This window comes from Ambystoma mexicanum, chromosome 1p (assembly GCF_040938575.1).
Source record: "Ambystoma mexicanum isolate Mex_15411 chromosome 1p, UKY_AmexF1_1, whole genome shotgun sequence".
Classification (NCBI taxonomy): domain Eukaryota; kingdom Metazoa; phylum Chordata; class Amphibia; order Caudata; family Ambystomatidae; genus Ambystoma; species Ambystoma mexicanum.
The window spans coordinates 976,862,050-976,875,147 of NC_090921.1; the positions used below are offsets into that span (position 1 = coordinate 976,862,050).

Genomic DNA, 13,098 nt, shown 5'->3' on the forward strand with positions numbered 1-13,098 from the left:
TGGCTAGCCCGCTTCGAGCTGAGAGACGCATATCTGGCAGTCCCCATTCACGAGATGTACCTACAATTCCTCTGGCATCGTTAAAGTGGGAGTTCACATGCCTCCCCTTCGGCCTAGTGTCAGCGGCTTGGTGTTTCACCAAACTCTTCAGGCCGGTAGTGGTGAAGCTGCACGAACTGTCAGGATGATCTTATACCTCGACAATCTGAGCCTAATGGAGCAGGATCCGAAAAGGCTGCGAGAGTAGGTAGCCCTCAGGTTGGGGCTCCTGGAATCTCTGGGTTTTCTCGTCAACTGGGAGAAGTCTGAGAGGAACCCCGAACAGAGAACGGAGTTCCTGGGGTTTATCATAGACTCCCAGATGAGGACACTGAGCCTCTCTCTAAAGAAGAGAAACTACAAAGAAGGACATCGGAACAGTCCTTGCCAGAGATCAGGTTTCTCTCAGAGAACTAGCAAAGACAGTGGGGCGGCTAGCCTCCTCTATCAAATCGATCTTCCGAGGACCCCTTCACCATCATGCCCTCAAACTGCTCAAGATCCAGTTCCTCAGACGGGGATGGTCATGCGATCGACTGGTGCCCATGTCGGAGGAGGCCAGGACAGAGCTCAACTGGTGGCTATGACACATAGATGCATGGAATGGGAGGGCCATCTTTGGCTCCGCCACGGACCTTGTTATAGAATCGGATGCCAGCCTCAGAGGCTGGGGTGCCTGCTGTGGGAAGCTGTCGACCGGAGTGGTGGTGGTCCTTGGAGGAGGCCAGGCTTCACATCAATTGCCTGGAGCTGCTAGTAGGCTCCTTTGAGATCAGGTGCCGGTCACAGGCAGTGTTGCATTCTGCTGAAAATGGACAAGATTTCAGCAGTCCGATACATTAACCACCTGGGAGGACAAAGTCCAGGTGGTTAGAAGAGCTGGCCAAGGAGTTTTGGTACTTCTGCTTGGCGAGGGGCCCTAAGTGTCACAGTGGAGTACCTCCCGGGAGTTTCCAATCAAGTGGTGGCCTGGGATTCCCGACACCTCAAAGACTCCAGCAACTGGAAACAGAACAGTTCCGTTTTCCGAGCTCTCATGCAGAGAACAGGTCCTTGTCAGATGGACCGGTTAGCTTCTAGACTAAACCACCAGCTGGACTGGTTCTTCAGCTTGAGACCAGATCCAGAGGCGGCAGTGAGCAGATGCTTTCATGCAGCAATGGGGTCTGTAGAGGAACTAAACCTTTCCCCCCCGTCGCAATGATCGCAAGGGCACTGGTGTACGCAAGGCAACAGCAGGCGAGATTAGTGCTGGTGTCGCAAGGCTGGAAGGCTCAGGCATGGTTCCCGGACCTACTGTAGCTCACCTGCGACACCCCAATTCTTCCTGACATACTGCCAGACCCGGCCAGGCTTCAGCACCCGTGGTCAGGTTAGGGACCCTGCAACTAGTGGCCTGGGTGATTTCAGAGGTGCCGGGAGAAGCCAAGCACTTCATCAGAGAATCCTGAGCTCCCATGACAACTAAGTCTTACAGGTCGGCTTGGCTCAGATGTGGCTGGTGTGTGGCTAGGGACGTGCATCCCGCTACAGCAGATGTAGTGTACACAGTGAACTTTCTAGCTTGTTTCGCCGTGCAAGGCAAAGCTTACGGGACAGTGAACCTGCTCAGGTCAGCCATCTCTGCGGGGCACAGGCAGATTAATAATGCCTCAGGTTGGCAAGCCTGCCTTTGTAGGCCGGCTGCTCAAGGGAGCAAGAGCTATCTGGCCTCCGGCACTGAAAAACACACGTATGCGAGATGTAAACGACATCCTCCAGCTTTTCCTGAGTTGGCCGGACAACAATGCTCTGACCAGGAATGAAATTTCAGCCAAGTTAGCTATGCTACTCTGCTTGGTAGCCTGCAAGAGAGTGTCAGACGTATGGGCGCTGGAAATGAACAGCAAATTGTTTTCTCCAGAGGGAGTCACTTGTCACATTAGGACAAAAACTTCCATCAGGATGGCTACCTTTCTGGCTTTTCCAGAGCAGCCAAAGCTCTATCCATGCAGGAGCCTGAAAGAGTGCATGCGAGAAGCAGACTGCACATATTAGGCCTGAGGGAGAGTGTAGAGTTTTCATTGCACTCTGTAAGCTGTTCTGAGCAGTATCCATGACCACCCTTGCCAGGTGGGTAAGATGGGTTATGCAGGCATAGACAGTTCATGCTTTGGTGCGCACTCAGCATCAGGTGCCATGGCATCGAAAGCTTTTGCCAGTGGGTCTCATTTGCAAGAAAGACACAGACTAGTCTACTTTTAAGACTTTCTATTTTAAGCCTGTGGACCAGGTTGCTTCATTGGGGGTTAAGTAAGCTTTAAACATGCATAAAACGAGCCTCCGGGGCATGACACAGAATTCAGATTTTCCATACTAAAGTGCAGGAAAGTCATAATTCTAATAAAGACACAGAGGTGGAGTATTATACCACCCGTTCACATCGTTCAGTTCTGCATAGGAAGGCGCAGTAGGATGAGAAGCAGGGCGATGGCAAGTCCGAGATGCGCAGCCAGGAAGCAGCGCAGCAATAGCAGCGATTGCCCACCCGCAGTTAGCCTGAATTTGGTGGTGGTTTTGTTCCTTATTTTATCCATGCAGGGGCAGATACCAAGCAGACGGGCTGCTGAGTGTCCTCAGGGATGAATCCACATAACTATTGCAGAAGATTGGATGTTCCAGAATGTTTTTTTTTTCGTTCGCAGTTCGGGTTTTGTTTGGACAGCAGTTAAGACGAACTGTCTCATCAGGAGGCTGCAGCGAGTCAGCAAGAAAGAGGAAGTTGCGAGGAGGGACGGTGAAGTGATGGGGCAGGAGAGCCGTGATTGGTGGACTATTACACGTGACATGCCTGAGGGCATAGAGTTTTAAGTTCAAAGACTACATTGTCCCATAAATTGTAGTTCTTTTTGATATATTGTTGAATGTTTGTTATAAATGCTGTGTGAGCTTTCAGTAAAGAAGGAGAAAGCATAGTACTCTGCCTCTGTGCCTTTGAATTATGACTTTCCTGCACGTTGTTAGTATAGAAAATCTGAACTGTACGTTCTATTCCAGTACTGAGCGTTCTTTAATTGGACAGTCCTCAGTTACAAGACGTTTCAACTTGAACTCATGAAATTTGGGCTTTATTTGTACTTCTCTTCTGTTTTTTCCCTTTAATTATTCGAATTTTGACTTATCACATATCCTTTCATGTTGGATTGACTTATATTCAAACGTTCAGCTAAGTTGATTTATACCGCGCACCGCTGCCATTTTCCTGGTCTCCAGGCACTCCTGAATAAAACAAATTTTAAGTAACCCACTTGAAGATTTTGCCATTTGTGTACTGACAGTTACATTTATGCAGACAATGTATTATTGAGTCAGAGGGTCGGACTGGAACAAAAAATAGGCCCGGACATCCAAAAAAAAATGGCCCACCCCGCGCCTCAAAAAAAGTGGCCCTCAAACCATCATCTGTGATTGGTGAATTGTGTCAATTCACGACTTTTCAGAGAATGCTACTTATGGAGGATTCATGAGTCTGTTACATTACAACACAACTCATACAATAACATAACTTTGCATACAGTTCTTTGACAGGGTCCACAGCTCTGAGGCGCAGGGGTGGCATGAACACGACCTTTCACCCCTTGCCAAAACAGGAAGGAGCATCAAATAACATTGTTCCTAAATACACTACGAAAAATATGGTTATGATTTCACTAATGTGATGTACATTTCATACTAGAATGGATCCCCATATGTATCATCAATATCTGTGTGTATAGATCCATATTGACAAATTACTGTGAATGCAAGCAGACATCTAAGGCCAAATGATACTATGTTATTGTATAGCACTTACGCTTAAGCTCTTTTTTTATAGAACAAATATGCATACAATATCACCCAACCTGTGTTGGTACTCCTTTATTGACCTCGGAAGGATGAAAGGCTGAGATGGTTCGAACCTGAAACCTGCAGATCACACACTCATCACAGCAGCAAGCGCTCAACCCACTGAGCTATCATATCGGCTATAGTAAAATGAGCATCTGCAGGTCTGGTGCAAATTTGGCCGCACTTCAAGCCTGTGTGCAATGCATCTACTTTTCAGCCTATGTCTGTATTAGAAGTCACTCAGTACTGAATGGTGTCAGTTTCCCTTCCGCTAGCGAGGTGAGGGAGAGCCCGGCGAGGCAGCAGCAGCCAGCCTGGCCCAAGCCCCACCCCCACCCCCAGGCCCAGGCCCTGCTGAGTCGCGCGTGATGCCGATGTGACAACAAACATTCCATTTAAAAAAAAATGGTCCAGCTTGGGCCACCCACACGACCCATGCCCACGTGTGGCACTGGCACTGCACACTGACTCACGCATGCAGCGCAACGCCACGGCACTGCCTGATACAGTGGCTGGCTGCATGCGAGCTGTGTGAGAGTATAATAATTTTATTAGTCACAAAAATGAATGAAGAACATGCAACACTGGTGGTGATGAGAAGCAATTCCTCGATGTTCGACTCACTTGTTGCACTACTTCGGGAGAGGACTAGACCATGATATACCAGCATGTTGTCCATGCTCCCCATGTGCCAGCAGGTGTACCTGCAGAGAGAGCTGGTCCAGAGCTCCACCTAATTGACCTGGTGGAGATGTTTGCACCACCTGGTCCGGGCAGAACACTATCCCGGCACACACCACTGTGATGGTTCATGGCAGAGTACAACTCGGCAGGGAGTAACGCCCAGGACATCTAGCATGGGGAGCTTCCAGGGAGTTTACTGGTGTAGCGGACCCTGGTGAAGACATATGGCACAAACCTGAACACCATCAAGGTACTGATCATAAATGTGACCAACCACTTACCAGGATACATCATTATAGAAAAGCAACACCAGAACTACTTATGTAGCCTCATTGAGTCTTGTCACACGCTCATCCGGGATAGCTTTGGTTTCAGAGACATTGGACTTTGAAGATTCACCGATCTTGGAAAGGTACAAGGACCACCTGAGAAAACTGCTCATCCTGCACGTCAAGGCTTTCTCCACAAGCCCCTATGACATTGGCAAGGTCCAATGAGTTTAACGTCTGGATCCATGTGCACAATGAAATGCCCTTCTGGGAGTGATCATGATGACTGACCCCAAGAGATGTGGAGGATGTATGCCACCACCTAGATCTTCTGCAGGTAGGGATCATCCAGGCGTCCAGGAGCCCATATTCATCTCCCATCATCGCCACCCAGAAAAAGAACAGGTTGCCCAAACGTGCATTGACTAGCATCGGCTTAACACTCGCACTATTCCAGACCAATACACCAGAACCCGGGTGGACTAGACATTGGACTGCCTGACACAGAGCAAGTCGTTTTTCAGTCCTGGATTTGTAGAGTGGCGATTATCAAATCATGATGTATACAGCGGACTGTGAGAAGACGGCCTTCACCTGCCCTCTTGGATTTCACGAGTTCTTCAGGATGCCAAAAGGGGATGTCCAATGTGGCCACGACAGTCCAGCACCTCATGGGGCAGATGGTCAGGCACATGTAGGTTCATAAAGGTGGTGGATCACCTAAAAGAGCAAATGCTAAAGGTCAGTGTGCACGAATGCCAGGTTTGAGGGGTGACCAGCATGCGAGCGGGCAGGCAGGACGGGAGTCCGTGGAGCTCCAGCGGCCGCCAACGAAATCCTGTTTAAACATCCTTTTCGATGGAACATTTTTGGCTCCAAACATATCTGTGGCGAAGAAGATAAGGTGCAGCACAGGCACACGGAGCTGGATAGCAGAAAGCCAGCCTCTTACCGAGATATTCGACGATAACGAAACCTGATCGGGCACGAAAGCGTGAAACCAAGATGGCCGCCGCGACTTAGTGGAGCTGCGGGAGAGAGCTGTGGCGTCCACGAAAGGGCTGGGAACGTGGCTGTGCTGTCGCCCGGTTAGTGTGCCCAACACCGAGGAGGCAGGCAACGTGTGCGGAGCTGCGGTGCAAGACGGAGGGAGAGACGCAGGGAGCAGCGGGAGTGGCGGGTGATACGCGGAGCGGACGGCACAGTGCTGCATGTGCCTCCCGGAAAGAAGGTAGGAAGGGACGCTGTTCCGAGAGGGAGCGGACGGATCCCCCCCTTTCCCCCTTGTTGGAGTAACGGCTCGCCGCTGGATTGGCGGTGCGGCTGGGACTTCGCTCTGGGGACGAGGCAAGAGACTCAAGTTGGCGTGAAGCGGCCTCCCCCCATGAGTGGCACTGGCTTTGCGGCCCACGGCCGATCCTATCCTCGCCTCCCACCCCCGCGAGGAGAACTTGAGAAAATCTGCATTCCACAGACTGGGCAGAGAGGCAACAATAGATCCGGGTCCTGCGCCTGCAGGGCCACTCCTGAAAGCACTCAAACACAACTCCTACCCCGGCAGTTACGAGAAGCGAAAAAGGCATGGAAGCGAACCACGAAGTGCTAAACCCACTTTGCCCCAGTCAAGGTGTGCAGGCACAGGGGTAGTGCGAGTGACACCTCCCGTTAAGAAGAAGTGGTTACACAGCGCTCAGACCGAACGCTCCAAAGCGGACTCACAGGAGGACCTTTTCGTGGGCGCGGCGGCACATTTCAACCAGCATAGCAATCGCATATCTAAGTGATACCTGTGAAATCAGTTAAAGAGTTTAATAGAGCAAACTTCCTCACACTATACCGCCACCTCCCACGCTACAGAATGGGGAAAGACAAACCGCGGAAATCGAGCATACAAAGCAGAATGGACCAATATGCTTTCGCCACGACATCTCAACCGACGGATCAAGCACCGCTGGCAAACTCTCCAGACGCGGAGGACACCCTTTCTCTGAAAGATGTAATGGCGGCCATTGCGAGTTCCCGCACCTCCATGAAAATGAAAATAGACAGTATAGCGGCGGATGTGTCCTTCCTCTGTCACGACCTGCAAAAACTCACCTCTCGCATGGGGGAAGCGGAACACCACATCTCAGGTACAGAGGACAACATTAACAATATCAACCAACAATTGTCACAGACACTGCGCCGGTTGAAGACCCTGGAGGCCAGAGTGGATGAGGGCGAGGGCAGGTCTCGCCGCAAACAACGTGCATATCCTCGGAATTCCAGAGGGAATGGAGGGACCAAGCATTGAACTGTTCTTGGAACAGTGGCTAGCGGACATCTATGACCCTCACTCCTTTTCCAAATTGTTCTCAATAGAACGCGCTCACAGGATACCTTCTGGCAAGCCCATCCCAGGAATGCCGCCCAGGACTGTAATTGCTAAGCTCCTTAACTATCGTGATAGGGATGCGCTGCTCCAGACGGCCCGTGCGAAGGGAACGATCACTTATAATGGCTCCCGGATAGCCTTCTTCCCTGATTACACGAAAGAAGTGCAACGCGCAAGACAATCATTCGAACCACTGAAGCGGCAGCTATCCCTCATGAAAGTGAAATTCGGACTGCTATTTCCAGCTCAGCTCAAGATATATCATAAAGGTCCGACCACACACTTCACTGACCCTCAGGAAGCCTGGAAATGGGCAGAGACCCACATTGAGGGCGACTGGTTGGCGCGACCAAGGAGACAGGAAGATAGACGCCGGCCTTGCCCGGACTGGGCCCCCCGGGGGAGACCCCCGGTGGACATGGAACCAGTGGCTTTAGAACAAGCAGTGGAGCCCGCGGAGCACCAGCCAGGATGATGCACTCTTACTCCGAACCACAAATAACATTACGAAAACAACATAGCAACGGCGGCCGCCCGAGGCCACCTCCCAGAAACTTGAACTTAAATTTAGACTGTGACCACGAACAGTCAGTTTGGCAATGGAACAACCAAAGTAAGACAGTTGGAGATTGGTTAAAACAGAAGCACAGAGACTTGGGTAATGGTTATTAGTTAATGAGCTACCTGTCTGTTTGACAGAATGTTTGATTGTTGTATTGGGCGACAGACGCTTCAGGTTGGGTGGAGTATAGGGTGGGGGTGGGGGTGGGAGAGTGAGTTGTTATGTTAAAAGCTACACCAAGTTCAAGAAGTACATGCCAATAACTCCCTCGCGTTTGACCTGCATGGAACAAAACAGCAAACAAGTCCAGACACTGAACCAGCAGATGTACGATCCAGCTCAATCCCGATCCGGGTTGGTGGATCATGGAACACTCTTAGATATACAATATACTGACACCACAAACGGACAAGTTACATGGCGTAGAACACCAATGTAGATAAAAGCAGAGCCATCCGGGTGATGACATGGAACGTTAACGGGCTGGGAAATAGTATTAAAAGACGCCTAGTCCTACAGGCACTGAACCGTCACTCACCGGATGTGGCCTTCTTAACAGAGACACATCTGGCGGGCACAAGATGCACACTGTTTAATCGCACAAACTACCGACAAGCCTTTCATGCCGGATTCACCATGGGATCGCGTGGGGTACTGATCCTAGTACATAAAAGACTCCCCTATAGCCCCACTGCAGTCACCCAGGACCAGGGAGGTAGATATGTACACACGATAGGAACCCTGTGGGAACGCACCATCTCTATGATCGCTGTATATGCACCACCTAACCTCCTAACCCCCCTGACTAATGATATTACACCCCTAATTGTTGACAACACTGAAGGCCTCACGTTGATTGGAGGTGACTTTAACGAAGTCATGAACACAGAGTTGGATAGGACACATGTACGATCCAGAAACCCAGATATATGTACTAAACTCACCACATTTACCAATGCACTGGGGTTACATGATGCATGGAGATCCCTACATCCCAATACTAGAGAATATTCGTACCACTCCGGTGCACATACTTCGTTATCCAGGTTGGATTACTTCTTCTTACCAATGTGTAACATACATGAGGCGTGTGACGCACAACTGCTCCCCAGAGGTATTTCAGATCATTCCCCACTCATGTTAACGATTAAGACCAGCAGACCACTCCCCCACCCAGTTGGAGACTGAATGGTTATTACCTGGGGTTTCCCGAACTGGTGGAACACATACAAAAAGTTACCGAAACATATTTTGAAATAAATACTGACTCAGTGGACAGCCCAACAATGCATGGGAGGCACTAAAAGCAGTATTGAGGGGTGAAATCATAGCCTGGACTGCAGCCCACAAGAAAAAACACCTTGAAGCAATACGTGCAGCTGACGCCAAGGTACGGAATGCAGAATCTGCTCACCTGGTCCATGACCTACCCGAGACACAACATGCACTGCAGTTAGCACAGAAACAGCTACAGCACATAGCCTTAGACAATGCAAAACAAGCGCATGCAGCAATACGAGCGAAAATATATGAAACTGGGGGCAAGGCCGGGAAAATTCTGGCATGGTTGGAGCGCAGGGACTTAGGCCTCACTCAAGTTAGGAAACTAACGACAGAAGAGCCAGACCCGCTAGTAACAGACCAGGACATAGCGGAGGGATTTGCTAAATATTACGCTGAACTGTACAGGGCACCACTTGCACTGCCACCGACCGATATATTAGAAGAAATTACCCTTCCTACCCTAGACGAGCAACAGGCGGTCCTACTAGAACAAGAAATCACAGAGGAAGAAGTAACTTGTGCAATGTCAGAACTTCAGTCAGGGAAGACCCCAGGCCCGAACGGTTTTCCTGTTGAAAAATGGAAAAAAATAGGTGCAAACATAATCTCTCCACAACTACTGCGCCTCTTTAAACACTCGCGCTCGCAGGGTTGCCTCCCCCAAGACCTCAGAAAAGCTACAATTATAGTTTTGCCCAAAGCAGATAAGCCACCTGACAAGTTCCTACAGACTCATCTCTCTTATAAAATGCGAGGCCAAAATACTGGCGAAAGTACTGGCCAATGCGCTGCAGCGCGTCGTACACACACTAGTGCACCCGGATCAATGCGGATTTATGCCACAAAGATCCACCAGGCAAAATATATATAGATTACACACAGCACTAGAGAAAGCACCCAAGCTACCAAACCCCCTAGCCCTACTGTCTATAGATTTCGAGAAGGCTTTCGACTCTGTGCACTGGGAGGCAATTTGGGAAATTATACGACGAATGGGCATAGGCCCTTACTTCATGAGTTGGGTTAAACTACTATACCACCTTCCAGTGGCAGTAACAAGAGTGAATGGGTATACTTACGAACCCTTCCGGCTAGGTAGGGGCACACAACAAGGCTGCCCCCTGTCAGATTTGATTTTTGCGTTAGCAATCGAACCTTTAGCAATCCTGTTAAGATCCACGCAAACATGGAGTGGCTTCAGGTGGGCGGACGGCTGGAAAGACAGTGTCTTTATACGCGGATGATTTATCTGGCGGACCCGCGAGTTTCCTGCCCTGTTGTGTCGCATTTACTAGAGAGATATGGCGCGTTCAGCGGACTCCGCGTCAACTGGTCAAAGTCCATACTATTCCCGGTGAAGCATTTAGACATTGCGATACCAGATGTGTGCTCCTACCGTATTGTAAGGGAACAATTCAGATACCTCGGTATACAAATCAGGAATGCCAGGTTTACTGGATGAGTATCAAGAACATCTGACCAATTGTTACTGCCATGGCCAGGGCTCATTGCTCGGCTCATTGCTCGGCGCTCCCTGTGTAGAAGGGGAGCGCCCCTGCATCACTGATGTCACCCGGGCCACCTACAACTACGCATCGATCTGCATTAAAGAAGGTGAGTGCTGCGCGTCTGCTGCTGGGACCACCTCTGGCATACCTGGTCCGGCTATGGTGAAATTTGGAGCCCTCCGGCGCCCCCGACTTCCATGCTGCTGCTACTCTGACAAAAGCCAGTTGTTAAAAAAAAAAAAAGGAGCACTTTTAACTTCCACCTGTGGCAAAGTTGACTTTTAAGGCAGCACTGGCCAGGCTGCCTTCCAAGTAAAGACACTTTATAAGTATTTTTAAACTATAAAGTGTACTTTTTGTAAGGACTATGCATATTTGAAAGGACTCTTATTAACTTTATTTAGATGCAGCTGTTTAGGCATCATAGGAATGCTTTATAGTGTGTGGTGTGTTAAGGGTTTGTTTGTTTGAATAAAATATAAAACTGCTGGTGTACTGGGACTGATTCAAGCCATGCATGGAACGCCTGATCACTAAAAGACTGTCCGCCAGCATTCCTTCGTCTGCCTTGTGTTGTGGTCGATTTAACGTGGCCTTGCGTTTCTTTATAATAGTTTGAGGCATTCCTACACCCGCTACCTTTCCCGACTCAGTCCTTACAGCAGTGCGGCACACCCAGGGTGATTTGGGGACTCTGGGAAGCGGAGGATGCTGGACACAGGCAAGAGACAGGATTAAATGCTAATAAGCCAGAAAAGTGTTTTACTGTGCCCGACTAGACCCGGCTCCCGCCGAAGGCGAATAGAACCATCCCTCCGCTACATAACCCTCTAACCAATTCATTTGCGACCTACCTTGATCCAAATAAATCAGTGTGTGGACTCCTTTTATTGTTTGAATTGTAAAATGAAGAGGACACAATCCTGGTTCTAGCAACACTAGATGTTGTCCATATTGAGCTTTAATAAAGCCTATATTGAGCTTTAACAAAGCCTAACAACTTTCCCATGACAAATCATCAGTGGCTGCCATAAAGGCAGGTGTTCGCTTGGTGCAAATGTTTCTTCATTTGTTAGTCATAAGCAGGCTCCTCCCACACTTGTTCCTGCTGGTGCCTCCTCACCCACTGCACTACATTTTTTTGGAGAGGGGTGGGCCCTCTCAGACTAGCCATTTTCCCCTTCTCTCACCCACCTTGCTCCGTCATCCTGCTCAGTGCTGTTCCCTTGACCAATCTTCGCATAACTTTTTCAGAGGGGCGGGAGGGCGTGTGCCCTCCCACCGATACTCTGATGCCTCACTTCCCTCCATACCCCTCTCCCACCAATGCCCCCACTTGAACGCCTCACCCCATCATGTTGGTGCTACTGCCATCACCCAGTTCTTGCTCATAGCCCTCGCAGCTTCCTCCCGATCCCATGCTAATCAGCCCCCTCTGATTCTGCCCACCCTTACTAGAAATGGGCCCCTGCCAAAAGAGGGGGACAAACATGGTGTGCCACGAAAGCTGGGGGTGTTGGAAGGGACAAGGGAAAAACGCCAGTGTCCACCCCTAAAATTACATGACATTACCTTCCAATGCGTTCACCCCTGATGCAAACGCACAGCCGATAGTTTGTGGCGAAAAGACGAGTCACCCCGAAAAACAGTGAACAATGTCTCGGTACAAGTTAAGTTAAAACACCACTAACCCCCCTGTTTTTATTTAGCTTTGGAGAAGTCCAAAAATAAAAAAAGGGCATGGATGTAACATTTTGATGTTTTAGCCTGGTTATGAAAATAAAGTTTCTGTTGCATGTCACTTGTGTAATGGTCACATGGTCGTAACCATGCGACCAAAACAATAAAAGGGACAAGCCGTTTCCTGCTTGTCAGTCGATCCAGAATGGAGTCCTGCATCGTAGTTGTATGCACCATGCTAATGCCCCACAGCATGCTGAGGGCCCGTCCACGTGACCCGTCATCCAGACGGTGCCCCTGCTGGGCAACACCGTCCCAATGGACTTGTAATGCCATGTGATCATGCCTGTGGTGCTGGCCCTTTAAGGGCACGCACGCGACGGGGTGACGTTCACTCCGTCACGTGCGCTGTATAAATAAACGGGGCGTTCCCAGCGGCCGCAGAGCTACCGTGGAGCCCACACGAGCAACATCACGTGTCAGTGTGTGTATGCGACTGGGGGGCTCACGGAAATGCAGTCCGAGTAACTGCTAACAGTGGCGACGAACGATCGGACCCATCCCCGGGACAGGCGGTGATATTTGCATGATGCGCGGATGATCCGAAGTGAGTGCATTTTGCAAAATCATGCCGCGGAGAGGGGTATGAGAAACGCGGTCGGTGGCCATCTTGTTGAATAGGCCCTGGGAGGTCACGGCTTCGAAATGAAGCGCCAATGAACCATCCAAGCCTAATTTTTGGACGATCCAGTGGCGGATAGTCACTAGAAGCAGCACATGTCATTTTCATAGTGAGTTATTGACATTTTCACTGTTTTTCACCGAGTACTT

General features: G+C 49.8%; 1 protein-coding gene across 3 annotated transcripts in view; it reads right to left on the minus strand.

The window, feature by feature from the left end:
* Positions 1 to 13,098, minus strand: part of CCDC102A (coiled-coil domain containing 102A) — a 659,386-nt gene that overhangs the window by 354,372 nt on the left and 291,916 nt on the right. The window lies entirely within an intron of this gene.